The sequence below is a fragment of the Anguilla rostrata genome, chromosome 8 (genome assembly GCF_018555375.3).
Source record: "Anguilla rostrata isolate EN2019 chromosome 8, ASM1855537v3, whole genome shotgun sequence".
NCBI lineage: Eukaryota > Metazoa > Chordata > Actinopteri > Anguilliformes > Anguillidae > Anguilla > Anguilla rostrata.
This window is the reverse complement of record NC_057940.1, coordinates 10,379,481-10,394,065: the sequence shown is the minus strand read 5'-3', so window position 1 is coordinate 10,394,065 and position 14,585 is coordinate 10,379,481. Positions and strand designations below refer to the sequence as shown.

Sequence of the window (14,585 nt, the reverse complement as noted above, 5' to 3'; positions counted from 1 at the left end):
TCAAAAGGGGGAAGCAAAAGGGCTACGCGGACCGGCTCCCCAATCTCGAATCCCGCTCCGGGGAGAACGTCGCACTCTTCCAAAAAAAAAAAAAACAATCCGGGGAGCGTGATTCACCCGCTTTCAAAGGTGCCTCCCCGTTAACGGTTCCGAAGGATTTATGTGCACTCCAGGCGTAGGAAGATAAACCGAAGTACGGTGAAAGATAGGAAGGCCCCCGTTTCAGTATGCAGGCACGGATATAACACTGTGGTACTCGATTAAACGCTATGATGCGTTTGTAAAAATTCATGTCTGTGGTTGAGTAGGCCTTTTATTAAGCACGTTCAATAGCACTGCAGTCTGACTATGCCTCAGATAATATTATTTTTGTCTCCGTGCTAAATGAAAGTTTTAGGACAACCAAACCAAATAGCCTAACTACCCGAAAGGATACATTTTTTGGTATACAAATGGTAAATGAAGCGTGCAAATTAATTAACAGTATTTATCAATGTCTCTTTACGAGTCATTCTGTGTCATTAAAGTAGTAGATTGCTGTAAAAAAATCCAGTTGGGGAAGGTTGTCACAGGGCAGTTAATTTCACAATGCCCCAAGTACAGCCAGCAGTTAAAACGGGTTACAACAAAACAGCCCTGTCTGGCAGCAGTTAATGTTAATTGCAACAAGGTCAGCTGAAGTGGTCTCTCTTCTTTTGTTGTTAACTTTTTATTGCTAATTTTGTCTAATTACACTACTCAGTTCCCTCTTCTCAAATGTTGTTTTCTTTTGGTTTTCCGGTTTAAAGACAGCTAACCGTTAAAGTCAATCAATAAACTCTTACACCCTATCCCAGCGCACTGGCCAAGAGGCGGGAATTATCTATCGCACTCTATCGCAGGGCATACACACCATTCACTCACACTGCAAACTCCACACAGAAATAGCCCAGGCTGGACTCGAACGCAGCACCTTCTTGCTGTGAGGCGACAGTGTAGTGACAATGCATCAAGAAATCTGATTGGTGGAGACAGATTTGAGTTCTACAGTTATTGGCACCTGACTGGTGAGTGAAGGATGCAGTGATTACCCAACAGTTAGCCTCGCGAGTCAGTCTCTTTTTTCACTTTCGCTTCGCATATAAAACAGAGGTGGAAAATCCAGGTTCAGAAAGTAACAGTCCCAAGTGTTTTGTTCCTATCACCTGGATTTGCTAATTAGCACAGTTCTCAAGCCAGGAGGTAGAACTATTTAGTGAAATCGGCTAGCTGCGTTCATGGGTGGAAGAAGCACATCATGGCAAGGCTTTTACTTTCTGATCCCGGGACTTTCCACCTCCGACATAAACATAAGACCTAAATGGGGAAAAAAGTGACCAAACACACTGATTGATTAGACCGTAATGGCGCTGCTGTCTTCACTCTGAGTCAGAGAAGCGCTGCGAGGCGTTTGATATGTAAATCAGGCCCTGTCTGCGCAGCTTTCATCTCCTTATTAGAGCGCTAACGTAGCTCCCGACACGAGTGAAGTCTCCGCTGCCGTCTGAAGGAACAGGAGCTCTTCACACCGCAAGGAGATAACTCTTCAGCGAAACCCCGCAAATAAGCGAAATGTATTCCCGTGTTAACGTAATGAACGGCTTAGGTTGGGCCTCAGTTCAGTAAATAATCACTTTGCTCCCTTAAAAAATTACAGTTGTCATTCCTGGTCTCATTCAGTTTCATTCTTTGAAAAACAAAGTCCTTTGTGCGTAAAACTCGTACACGCAGACAGAATATCAGAGAAAATAATAAGTGCAGATATTATTATACTACTCTACTACTACTACAATGCGATAAAGATGTTGGAATATTGGAACACCGTTAAAAATGGAACTGTAGGTAATGTAAATTACCTATGAGTCAGCAGCCAGCAGTGCTACAGATGGTTAATGTGGTTTGATAGCCTTACAGAAACAACGCAAACATGGGTCATTGTTTTTCCTGCCATTTTGTGGTGATTGTGTCCCTTTCTTTGACGACTTGAGGTTTTTCTTTGATTTTTTGGGGGAAAAGTGGAATGGTTCGAGGAGGCTCGTCAACAATCTCCTGCACGCCATTCGTTTACAGCCACTATTCCACCATGCACGTTGCCATTATTGAACATACTGTATAATAAATCGCATTCAGGTTAATCTGGCATTTCTCTTTAACCCTCACCACTGCACACCAAGAAAGGTCCTAATACACATAGAACCCAGGATATCTGCACCCTATAGTCACCTGCCTATACACTAGGGCCATCGCAGGACATGCAAGCCAGAGGCATATCTGTATCTACAAATTGTTATCTGACTCCAAAATAATATTTTGACCTTTCCTCTGTGCTAACAGTTGTATGTAGAAGGAGACTGTAAATGAGAGACTATAGCCTCTTTCCACTAGTGGTGTGGCTCTATATGGATCACTATCTATAAGTTAATCTCGTTCTGGTAGCACCAGGAAAGACTCTACTCATTCCTTTGCCAATTAGATAACTGATTTATGGAAACACGTATGAGAGCCTGTGCACACAAACACGTGGTAGGCAATCTAACATCATTATTATGACTGCTTCCTGAAAGAGCTCAGATTTTACAAACAAGAGCAACGTGCAAATATGGGATCCTGTTTCTTGCGCTGATCAATTTCTGTTCTGTTCAGAAATAACTGAATAACCCCAGAAATAACTGCTCCCAGGCAGTGCGTTAATCCTGGTGTTGCCCTGTACTGGGGCAGGCCTTATAATCCTCAAACAAACAGCCTGGGGTTGGGGGTGCACAAAGATCTGTGGGCTTGGAGATGGAGATCTAGTGGGTGGGAGCCAGAGTGATGTCAGTCAGAAATGAAGGTCAGGAAGCAGAGTAAGCATAAGTCAGAGGTCACAGGTCACAGGTCAATCCCCGCTAAAAATAGCCAGTCATATATAAATATACACTAGGACAGTGGTCCTCAGCGTTGGTCCTAGTGATCCACGGGGTCCGCTGATTTCTGTTTTCACCTCAAAATCAGCAGCAACCAGGCTACTGCTGGGTGGCTCATGTCGTTAAAGCACTGTTTCAGCCTCACGCTCTGGAGTTTGACTGGGAGGATAGCAGGATCTAACCAAGTAGGACAATGTTCTTGGATCAACTTCCCCTGTTGTTCCTGGAACAGCATTCCTATTAACCAACAGCCCTTTGATGTCATCAGTGCTGTGCTGAACAATCTCCCACTCCTGGACCATTTTAAAATTCCCTCCAAAATGCCCTGGTTCACAGAGAGGTAAGCTATTTCGTGAATCGTGGCTCTACATTTCTGTCTGCAAAACTGAACAAAACCATAGATATCCTATTTGCTTAAATTGTGCATGAATAGAAAACCTCATCGTATGAAATACAGCCTGGAAAAGGGAAATATAAGGCAGTCAGTCTAAATAATAGTGCTTACTCTACTATGAATCTCCCTGAATACCAGAAATTTAGTATACATAAAAATGAAAAAATTATTTCAGGGCAATTTTTTTCTTCCTGATGAAATTAGCATCCCTCAAGTCCTTCATACACTGAAGCAGAAGGAAAAATGTTTCAGGATCTCCTCTGACACTGAGACAGAGACAGCTCAGAAGACAGCGCTGTTGTCCCTACAGCATTTAAACACGCGGGCGCAGACTGTGGGCAGATTCATAGCTCGCAATGAGCTAGCGGTTTCCGCGAGCCGCGAGCCGCGAGCCGCACGGCGTGGGAAACTGTTCGAGCCGAGGCAGCGTTCCCCAGGAGACGCGGGCGCTAGCCGCAGCCGCTGAGAATCCGTACACGGTGTCCTGTCGCTCGTCTGGCGGAACCGACTCTCGCACCGGGAGCGGAGATCAGCCGCCGGAGCCTCAGAAGGAGGGTGGCGCAGAGGCTAATGAGATGCATTGTGGGAAAGCAGTGGAATCCTGCACGTTTGTTAAACGCGAGCTGTGTTAGGCAGGGAGGCTGCATATCTTACAGCACATTCTGGCGAAGTAAAAAAAGTGTAATATAAGGGTCAGAGAACTGGAGTGTTAACTGAAGAATTTACACCTTAAAATCCCAGGTGGAACACTGCTGTTGTACCCTTTGACGAGGTAGTTAACCTGAATTCAGTAAAAAATATCTCGCAGCGCAAAAGGGTTGTATGTAAAAAGGTAAGTAGAGCAAGTCACTCAGGATAAAAGCGATGCTGCTAAATGGATGACCCATGCAATCATCACCTATTAGCATCTGCAAATAGGCTGCATGTCACAACAATGCAGCAGCATTTCAACTCTGAGGACGCCATATTGGCTTAGGTGTGGAGAACCAAAGAACGTGTTCGGAGGGACACGCCCATCGCATGCCGACCTGGAGGGATGTAGGATATTAGTCCAGACGGTCAGGGTGGAGCAGGGGAGGGGTTTGTAATGAGGGGTGGAGTTTTTGCCTGACTGCAGGGTTGGATTGGACACGCCCTTGCACTAACAGCAGAAGATTTTCCTTCTTTTCCCTCCTTTCTGGTTTGTGCTCGCTATGCTCTGCTTGTGGCTTTGTCCTCGCTCTGCCATATACAGATGCACAATACACCCCTCGCCCCTCCTCTCCCCCACCACCCAGACCGCCGCCCCTCCCATCCCCCTACCCCTCCCACATGCAAAGTTTGCAGCACTGTGCTCTCGCGTTTCCCCGGAACAGCACCAAGAGCCGTAGAAGCAGCAGCAGCAGCAGCAGCAGCGGCAGCAGCAGCAGCAGCAGCAGCAGCAGCAGTAGCAGCAGTAGCAGTAGCAGTAGCAGCATCAGCAGCATAGCAGCTAGCAGCAGCAGTAGCAGTAGCAGAGCAGCAGGTAGCAGCAGCAGCAGCAGCAGCAGCAGCAGCAGCAGTAGCAGCAGCAGGTAGCAGCAGCAGCAGCATAGCAGTAGCAGCAGCAGCAGCATAGCAGCAGTAGCAGCAGCAGTAGCAGCAGCAGCAGTAGCAGCAGCAGCAGCAGCAGCAGTAGTAGCAGTAGCAGCAGCGGCGGTATGCACCCTCTGCATTGCAGCCCAGCTTGTTCATTCCACCTGCATCCTGCCCAAGGCAGCATGTGCGATAAGGGCTCCACTTGTCCCCGTAACAGAGGACCCTAATGTCCCTTCAGTCCTCCGTCACAGCGGAGGATGAACCCCCAGTAATGCCCTCGCCCCCGCGCAGGCAGGGTTTGGGGCGCATGTGTCCCGGGAGCTGGTGGCTGCATTCTGCGCAGCCAGTGCGACAAGCTGAGATTCTGAAAGAGCACACGCGTTTATTTTCTGTGTCTTTTGTATGCCAGCGTGGTGTTTCGCTCAGTTCAGGTCCATGGCGGTGCGTCAGTCTTTTCATTTCACTTTTTATTGTACAGAGAGAGAAATGGAGAGAGAGAGAGAGACTGTGAGAGAGAGAGAGAGAGAGAGAGAGAGACAGAGAGTGAATGAGAATCAGGCATGGGATGGACAGAGGTGAATGCTGCACATCATTCTGTGCTCATTCAGTCCTCTCCCTGAATAGCCATCTTGTGTGCTGTCATCGCCCACTGCATCACTGGCCCTCAGAGGTAGCCTAGACTACATCCCCGGGAGCATGGCAAAGCCACACTGTATGCACGCACACACACACACACAGACTCAAATTTTTCTTGCTCCACTGGTCGCTGTTGTAGCCAGCATGCCATCACATGCTGAATTCTTATTCTATTTGCCTCATTTTAGTAGTAGAGATGAAGATTAGAGCTGGGTGAGATGATCTTGGGAGAACAGAAGGACCCTGGGCATGGGGGTGGGGGCGGTCGGGGGGGTGGGGGTGGGGGGTCAGCATGGCAGCAGGTGGGGCCGGGCGGGTCTTAATCTAATCTCTTTATTATTTTCCTAAGTCACAGGGTTGGGGTTGAAGGGGTTGGGGGTGACAAACACAGTTTAGTGTATTGCGTTTCATATAAGAGTTCAGATTAATTCCGTTTCAATACGGTCAATTCAAGAAATGGAATTTGCTCATTCAAGGACACAGCTCACAGAATTTTATGGGCCTTTTTTCCTCCACTCATGAAGTGAATTTCATTTCGTTTCCTGAATTGACTTCAATTGACCATGAATTGACCCCTAACGCTCTCATTATATAACCCTTCACTGTAAAGCCCCTTCAGATCACGTGGTGAAAGCAGCAAATGAAATTCAATCTAATCCAGTTCAGTGTGCGATGGAGAGGGGGGTCAAGGGTTTTCCAGTCTTCAACCCAAACGTCTGCTGTTACACTCTCAGAAGAAAGGGCTCCAAAAGGCTCCAACTGTATCTCCATAGAGGAATCCTGGCCATGTCCAAATCAATACACTTCCCTACTATTGAGCATACAAGTCACATACTCAATAGTAGGCAAGTGCGCTGATTCGGACATGGCCCCTACTGTATCTCATTCAGGTTTTCTTTGTCAGGCAAAATGGTTCACTTTTCACACCTACCACAGACAGTTCCATGAAGAATTAAAAAGGGTTCATCACATGGAGACAAGCCAAAGAACACTTCTTTTCTGAGAGGGTATAATTCCAGGCATGTGCTTTGCCAATAAAATAACGATTACTTACAACTTCTGCTGAATCGTAATCTTGAGAAAAGTTTCTGGTGGCACATCAGTAAAGATCATAATGTTGGCTAGAACCAATCAGATTGAAGAATTTTTTTCATTCAACTGTCTTCCCTCTCCAGAGGTTCTAGAGCAGATCTGGGGTCATTTTCATTTTAGTTCAGTCAGTCAGTTTGGGAAAACAAGTGAGGTACAAAGATTTTTTCAGTCTATGAATTTCATTTCAGTTGACTTCCTGAGCTGACTGAATTACAATTTAATGGACTCCTACTCTGCTCTAGAGCAGGGCCTTTCCACCTTTTCTGACCCAGGGACCTCCACCCAGGCTCAAAGACATCCAGGAGACCCCATCACAATTTTAAAAGAGTTGCATTTTTAAGAACGGTTTCATATTATTAAATATTTCCTGAAACCTACATCCATTCATTGCATACCAAATCTGGCCAAGGACCCCCCTACAGTCCCTTCAAGGACCCGGGGGGACCACAACACTAGGGTCAAAATTAGGGCACCACTGTTAATGTCGTAATACATTTGGGTCAGGGTGTGCCTATACCCCTCCCCAATCAGTCTCCTGAGAGAACTCCTGTCAAAGGGACTGTGTTAAATATTTACCAGTGCAGACGAAGTAACACAATAGAGTGGATGATTACCACAGTAGATACATAACAATCCACTTCTGAAACTCATCAGTCTTTAATAATATTTCTCCATTTTTCTTGATTTCTTTCTTTCCTAGTCCACTTTCATTTGGTCTTTCTTTCTCTGTACTGCGTACCACTTAGTGTACAAAGGCCGTGCATGTCTCTGATTTACAACGATGATGGTGATGATGATGAAGATGATGAGGATATACAGTATATGAGGATGATGATGATGATGAGAAGGATTATTCTTTTTCTTGAATCACATTCACCAGCTCTCTTCTACCCTCCTACACTGACCACATGTGGCAGACTATGGCTGAATTAATGGAAGCCATGTCTATCTAGCTGTCAATCTATTAACAGATTATTGGTTGAAAAAAAAAAAACGTGTTGACATAACTATTATGTCACGGGTACAACAAGAGGCTAATGCATTTTTAATGGATGTTTTTTTTTTTTCCTTTGGCATGCATCCATACCCAACATTCATTTCTTACATTGTTCCGCATCATCACATATTTATCCAGCTGAAATATTCACTGAGGCAGGTTAGGTCATGGGTACTGCTAACAGCTCCCATCTTCCAACAAAAGCCTATGACCTTTAACCCCAACAATTACAAGCACACTGCCATACTGCTTGTGCAAAGGGTGCGCCAAATTCTTTTTCTTTCCTAGTCTAAATGGCACTAAGCTCTTGTTTTGGCTGACCCTGTTTTAAAGTGACTGGAGATCACAGCATACAAAGGGATTTTTGCGTAACTAATGTTTGGCGAGGGGAAGCAGTGCCTTATGGGTGAGACCAAGAGGGGGTGCCATTCCATGGGTTTGCAGTGAAGCTTCCGGAAGCATCTGATACAAATGGCCAGACCTCATGGTGGTTTTATAACTCCAAGGACACCACTTCTACAAGAAGAGATAAATGAAATGTGTACAGTTGGAGACTGCTGACTTGCAAGGTGTGTACATATATAAACACACACACACACACACACACAATTACAAGTAAATTTGCATAAGTGGTCTTTGCATGTCGACAGCATGCTATAGATTAAGAGTGGACAACCATGGAAAGCCACAGGATCTGCCTGCTCTTTTCTTCTTAAAGTCCGTAATCAGTGAATACCCTGCGGTGCAGTCCACAGTGGGGTAGACTCTCAGCCCACATACAAATGCCCCTGCGCAGCTGGCCATTCGACTGTCAGCCGTGGAACTTTCTAGACTGTGATCCCATCTCTATCATTAACCTTCTCTGTTCCCCCCCTCTGACTCGGTGAAGGAGAATAAACACAAAAGAATGGTAGACTACCAGCTCTTATTTAAAAAAAAAAAAAAAAAAAAAATCCATAATCAATTTAGATGCAAGGAATCAGATGAGGTGAGTTAAATGCGCAATCAACGGTTTTAATTAGGTGCCGAATAACAAATTAAATCAGCAGAGCCTTCAGTTCCATAAGACCAGGGATGGGCCCCCATGCCATGGATAGGCGACAAAGCAGACCTAGGGATTAGAGCCCAGCGAGCAGGTACCCGTCAAAAACCGCCGTCTCAGTCCCAGCCGTCAATCCACCCAGCGTTAGTGGAAATCGGCACGACTGTGGCCCGGCGGCGGCGGCACCCTTCACAAAAAAACGACAACCGTTCTTTCAACAGTCGGTTCTCGTTTTGATAGCCTAGCCTCACCTTGCCGTTAGCGGGCCGCCGAGGTGCCGGTCTGTAGACCGCTGCCAGACCAACGGCTGTGCCGACAGCAGGCCGCTAATGAAGCTCGCCGCGGGCTCCTGAGCTGGGAACCGAACAAACACTGCAGAGGGTCTGAAAAATATAGAGATTTTTTTTTTGTTCAGTGTGTGTGAAACCGACCACCCGCCAAACAGGCTTGTCTGGAGAGGCGGGCAGCCCGACAGACGGACTCACTAAGCCACAAACCCAGCGCCCGCGTAAAAAAGGGCGGGACCGACGAAAAAGCCAGCGAATCCGACAGGCCAGACAGCGGGATCCCGAGTCAGGCCCGGTCCGGTCGCAGTTGGGGTATCGACAAACCCAGGCCGGGCTGCTGTCTCTCCACCGGATGCGATAAAACGCTGATGCTGCATTGCCGCATCACTGTTGCCGTGGAACTACGGCTAGTTATGGCATGGGTGGAATATAAGTCATTTTGGTCACAGAGCGTCATAAAGGAAGGAGCGTTTCTGATCTAAGTGATCTAAGTCCAAACAACAAATATGTACTCATATTTTCACAATCAAACTGGACCGCATTCGTGTGTGGTCCTTGATTCCAAAACATATCCGATGCCTTGTCATAGCTATGCAGCATGTGTCTGAGTGCTCACAACTCATTTTTGGTCCACTCGATTGCAATTTTGACCACTCCTCATCTCAGACAGTTCCTTCATCATTCCCTGACAGGTAAAAAGAAAGATGAAGCTTATCTAAACTCAAGAATCCAATCTGGCCACCTCTGGGAAATATATCCACTGCCATCCTTTGCAATAGGATACCTCCACACTCTTCTCAAGACTGCCACTGGTGGTTCCTGAGGGTGTGACAGGGCCCACATCAGACAACATACCTAGCTCAGGAAGATTTAACCCTTTAAGGTGTGAGATCACAAAAATGGTGATTAGAATCTCCTTAACTGAACATTCTAATGTTGATGTAACAACCACTACTGGTAATTCAAAGCAATGGAGTTCTGGAACACTGACTTAGAATTTTGAAAAAAAAAAAAATTTCACAAAAACCTACTCATCAAAGAGTTGAAAGAGATGGTATACAAAATATTTCTAAGCGAACAAATTGTGTCAAATTGTATTGTCCGTGTGTTGTGTGTCATTGCATTCAACTGACGAGACACATTACATTGTGGGAGGAAGTGTAGTATAATGTAGTATAATGGGTAAGGGGCTTGCCCTTGTAACCTAAAGGTTGCAGGTTTGATTCCCAGGTAGGACACTGCCGTTGTACCCTTGAGCAAGGTACTTCACCTGCATTGTTTCAGTACATATCCAGCTGTATAAATGGATGCTATGTAAATGCTATGTAAAGTTGTCTAAGTCGCTCTGGATAAGAGCGTCTGATAAATGCCTGTAATGTACTGTGTGTGACTCCATTTTCTTTGTGCCGCTACTTTGCATCAGAACATAATTGGATGCTAAATCTTCCAACACAAGACGCTCAAGCTGCAGTAAGCTCCTCCCCCATCTACACCCTCCAGATAAGTATGCGAGAGAGGTGAGAGGGTTCATAATGTAGATTAGACTCCCTGTGCCCGTGTGCTTGACTGGGGGGGGGGGGGGGGGTCTAATCAGAGGCCGTGTAATGAACTCAGGGGCCTGAGGAAGAACTCCTGCGGTTCGACTCACTTCCCAAATGTGAAGAACACGCTGGTCTAAAAGGTCCCAGGAGCCGAGTTCCCCTCAGACAAAGCAGGAGAACGAGCGCGTTGCTCCCACACACCCACCTTCTATCCAAAGTGTTTATCCTAGTGTTTATGGCACAGAGGCCACATTTACTCTGTGTGTTGATAATCTTTATAGTGCCTAACCTCATCTTCTCAGTTTATTTTTCCCTGGGGCTCCTGCCTCTCCCTTGCCCTGAGTTCACCATCCACTCCAGCCTTCTTTCTCCCCACCCTGAGTCCACTGAATCGCTCCGACGCTGTCCATCGCTCTGTGGTCATGGACCACTGCAACCCTGTCCCTCCCCTGGTTTGTGCTCATGCTTTGGGGCAGACTGGATCTCCGGATGTATCACCCTGTCCCTCTAAACTGCACACTACTTCACTATGCAATTTGGACATCTACTGTTCCAGTTAGTTTATTACCTTAACGGCCGCCTGCTTGACCCATTTTATTTTATTTTTATTATAGTGATAGATCCCTCATTACATTTATGTTACACCCATTCTACTTACGTCAGGCTGGCCAGCGGAGGATGGGCCCCCCCTCTACAGCTGGGCTTCTCCGGAGATTTCTTCCCATCAGGGGGTTTTTCCTCGCCACTGTTTGAGGGTTTTTCTCCCCACTGGGAGTTTTTTTTTACCTTGTGTGATTTCCCTTATTTTTTTTGCCAAAGGCCTGGTTTTTTCTCTTTTTTTGTCCTGTGACAGTTTTCTGTAAAAAGCACTATATAAATAATACTGATTTGATTTGACATAAAACAATCTGTACCCCTCCTGTTTAACGCAAATCATTAATTACACACACACTTATAAAGTTTATGTTTATGGGGTCTAATTCACTCACATTAAAGTGTGGCCAAACGCAGAGAGCTCTTTGTTTTACTGCATCCACTCTAATGCAGTAATAATTTCTCATTTAACTAGGCGGCGTGAACTGTGTCTGGGTTATGGATGATTTCATCTGAACAAATTGATCTCTGACCTTGTTTTCCAGACAAAACTGTGTTGGGTCCGGTCTCCGGATGACGTTGCCTGGCAAGTCTCCCACACTCTAGCTTATGTCACTGAGCTAATTAGGCATGGGTCATATTAATGGCGAAATACGGACAGTGATAAAAAAAGAGAAAAAGATAACCGTCTGTTTCACGCATATTGTGGATTGCAGTCACCTCATTTTAAACAGTCGTCTAACTTGTCTGCCTTATGCCCTCGTGATACAGAGAGCTTGGCCGTGTTGACAGTCTAATTTGAGGTGCCTACTAAAATTCGGGAGGTATGCCATGGTCCTGACCAATGGTTACTCACTTCTGATAAGCCTTGATCTTTTGTGTAGATCAGGATGCAGCTGGTCAGTGACCATTGATTTAAAACATAACCGATGTTATGTATAACCAATCAAATTAAAGGAAGCAAATCTCGCAAACTGTAACTTTCCTTCCCAGATGCTCTGGAGAGACAAAACTGTTTTAATTTATTTGAAAACATCTTATTCCCGTGAATAAATGGCCATGCAAATTAAAGAGCACAAATGTTCCTACAATAAAAAAGTGAGTTACAATCGTTTTCAACAAAACTCTTCAACGAATTGTCATTAGTAGCCTAGCCTATGAACATAAAAAAAAACATTTAATATCCCAATTGTGAATTCAGTTAATCTCTAAGTCGCTTGTATTCATTAATTTATTGAACTTGCCATTAAATGATTCGCAGATATGGCGCTTGATTTTCTATTATGAATTAACACAATCTTAAAAGCTTTTTTCAAGTTTTCTGGGAGCCTAGGCCATCTAATGAAGAAGAGTCAGTGTCCACCCTTACATCAGAAATCCTCGCAGTTGTGGCAGTGCACCGCAAACTGCAGTGGGTGTAGCTACTGTACGCAAACAGCATGAACGATAAACCATGCATCTGTGAAAAAATATCCCGTACTGCTTTTCAAAGTAGGCTATGCTGCTATTTTACAATCGCCAAAATGTATTACCATGATAACAATAGAGAGAACATAATTCGGATGATTTAGGCACTGTAAGCAGCATAGCGTTATACAAGCACCTTAAGTTAACCAGATAATTCAAAGTGGCTAAACGCATACAGCGGCCCGCACGGGGTAGTTGTAGGCTATAGCCAACTAACTGTTTCAGGACCACGGGACGGTGAAAAGCTCCGTTTGCGTGGCAACTGTACGCCGGACTGCCGCGATTTAAACTGACAGCGATTTAACCAGTAGTCTATATTTCACAATATCAATCTTCACTAATTTTGACCACACGACAGATAATAAACAATGACAACATTCGTTACCATAGGCTATATGTTATACTGCGACGACGTCGCTGGACATCACAGCAAGGAGATATTAACTCATTGCGACCACTTCACGACGTTGCAAGCAGCCTAGACTAAATAATAGAGTCGCGATTTTGTAGTAATTTAATGCAAACATCATATTGAGGCCAAAGTATTGTCTACTGGTTTAGACATGAAATTACGCCAAGTCACTATGGCAACAAGAGATGCAATAAAGCTCGAACTTACGTTTGTTAAATATGGACCCCAGTCACCTAGCACTAAAAGCGTCATTGGCCGTTGTTCTCCTGTGGCACTAATTATGCACCATTAAACATATTTGCCGCCTCAGCATTGCGCTTACGAAGGCTGACAGTAAGACAAAGGAGCTTATGGCTTTAAAACACCTTGCTTCTGATTGACAGATCTTCCCGCGGTGGTCTGGATTTCTTTTCAAATGGCATTCCAATTACGTAACCGAACTGGAATGTCCATTTGATTCAGCCACTGTCTTAAAATTCAACTTTAGCCAACACGATGAGAACTCAGTCCTCCATCACAACGAAAACTATATTAAAGAACTGTTATCAACTCAATCACCTCAAGTACAATTAGGAAGCCCATCAGTTTTGCAAGACCGAATGTAGCTAATATAGTTGAAGACCACCCTTAACGGAAATGTTGGTATCCAAATCGTGAATGCTGGAACAGTTAAAAGGTAGGCTACATGAGAGTATAAGAAACAATTCATTTTCAAAACCTCCACCCCGGTCCTTTTCAATAAACGCTCGCGCGCAAACACACGCACGCACACACACACATACACACACGCCTCAATAACCAGCCACCGGCTCTGACCAACGATTGCTTAAATATATAAAACCGTAAAAATCCTATCGGTCCATTAACTCGTCTGACCTGTAAAAATGTTAACCTATGGCAACTACCTTATGGCCATCCACCGAGCGGGACATTGAAACCGCTGCGTAACTATCGTCAATATTTTTTGTCAGAACCAATGGCATGTCTACACACGTGTTTTCCTACCTGTCTCCAGGTTGAAGGAGATCCTAGCTTCGGCGAGGTACGGAGTATCGCTCTTTGACCGGACTCTCCGTATGGGACGACGGTCTATTTCGTTCTCTGAAGGGGCCGCCATTAATTTTAGATGGACCCAGCGGCGGCAGGCTGGCACTGAGAGTCACAGAGCCACAACTGCTCTGGGGAAACTGGAGCGCGCTCGAGAAAGGGAAACGGAGAGCGCGAGGGGAAAGGAGATGATGATGGTAACAGTGGGGCGTGAAATCCCCGCAACTACAGGCTGAATGCATAGCAATGGGAATTAGGCAGATCCCGCCCCCCTATCAATGTGAATGGTGCAAACGCGATAATTATGTCCAGACGATAAGAGAAACATAGGAAATTACGCTGTGTCATCAGTCAAATTTTTACGGAATGAAGTATCTCGGTGAATCACCCCAATGGTTAATAATCTCTGAATGAACTATCTTGCAATGCCTTGCTTTTGGATTAAGCTGTCGTGTAAAGATGAAAGCTATTATGAAATTATAATATTTTACTATTATAAGATATTTTCAATAGCAAAATATTATGATGGCATGAAAATGTACACTGCCCTATACAATTAGGCTATTATTAACGGTATGGCCATTTGTTATTTCTACTA

General features: G+C 45.1%; 1 protein-coding gene across 1 annotated transcript in view; it reads right to left on the bottom strand.

The window, feature by feature from the left end:
- Nucleotides 1-13,969, bottom strand: part of LOC135260783 (phosphatase and actin regulator 1-like) — a 69,391-nt gene extending 55,422 nt beyond the window's left edge. Inside the window, exon 1 of the mRNA XM_064346321.1 lies at nucleotides 13,946-13,969. The gene's annotated coding sequence lies outside the window, so the exon portion shown is untranslated. The remainder of the gene's footprint in view (nucleotides 1-13,945) is intronic.
- Between the last annotated feature and the right edge of the window lie 616 nt (nucleotides 13,970-14,585).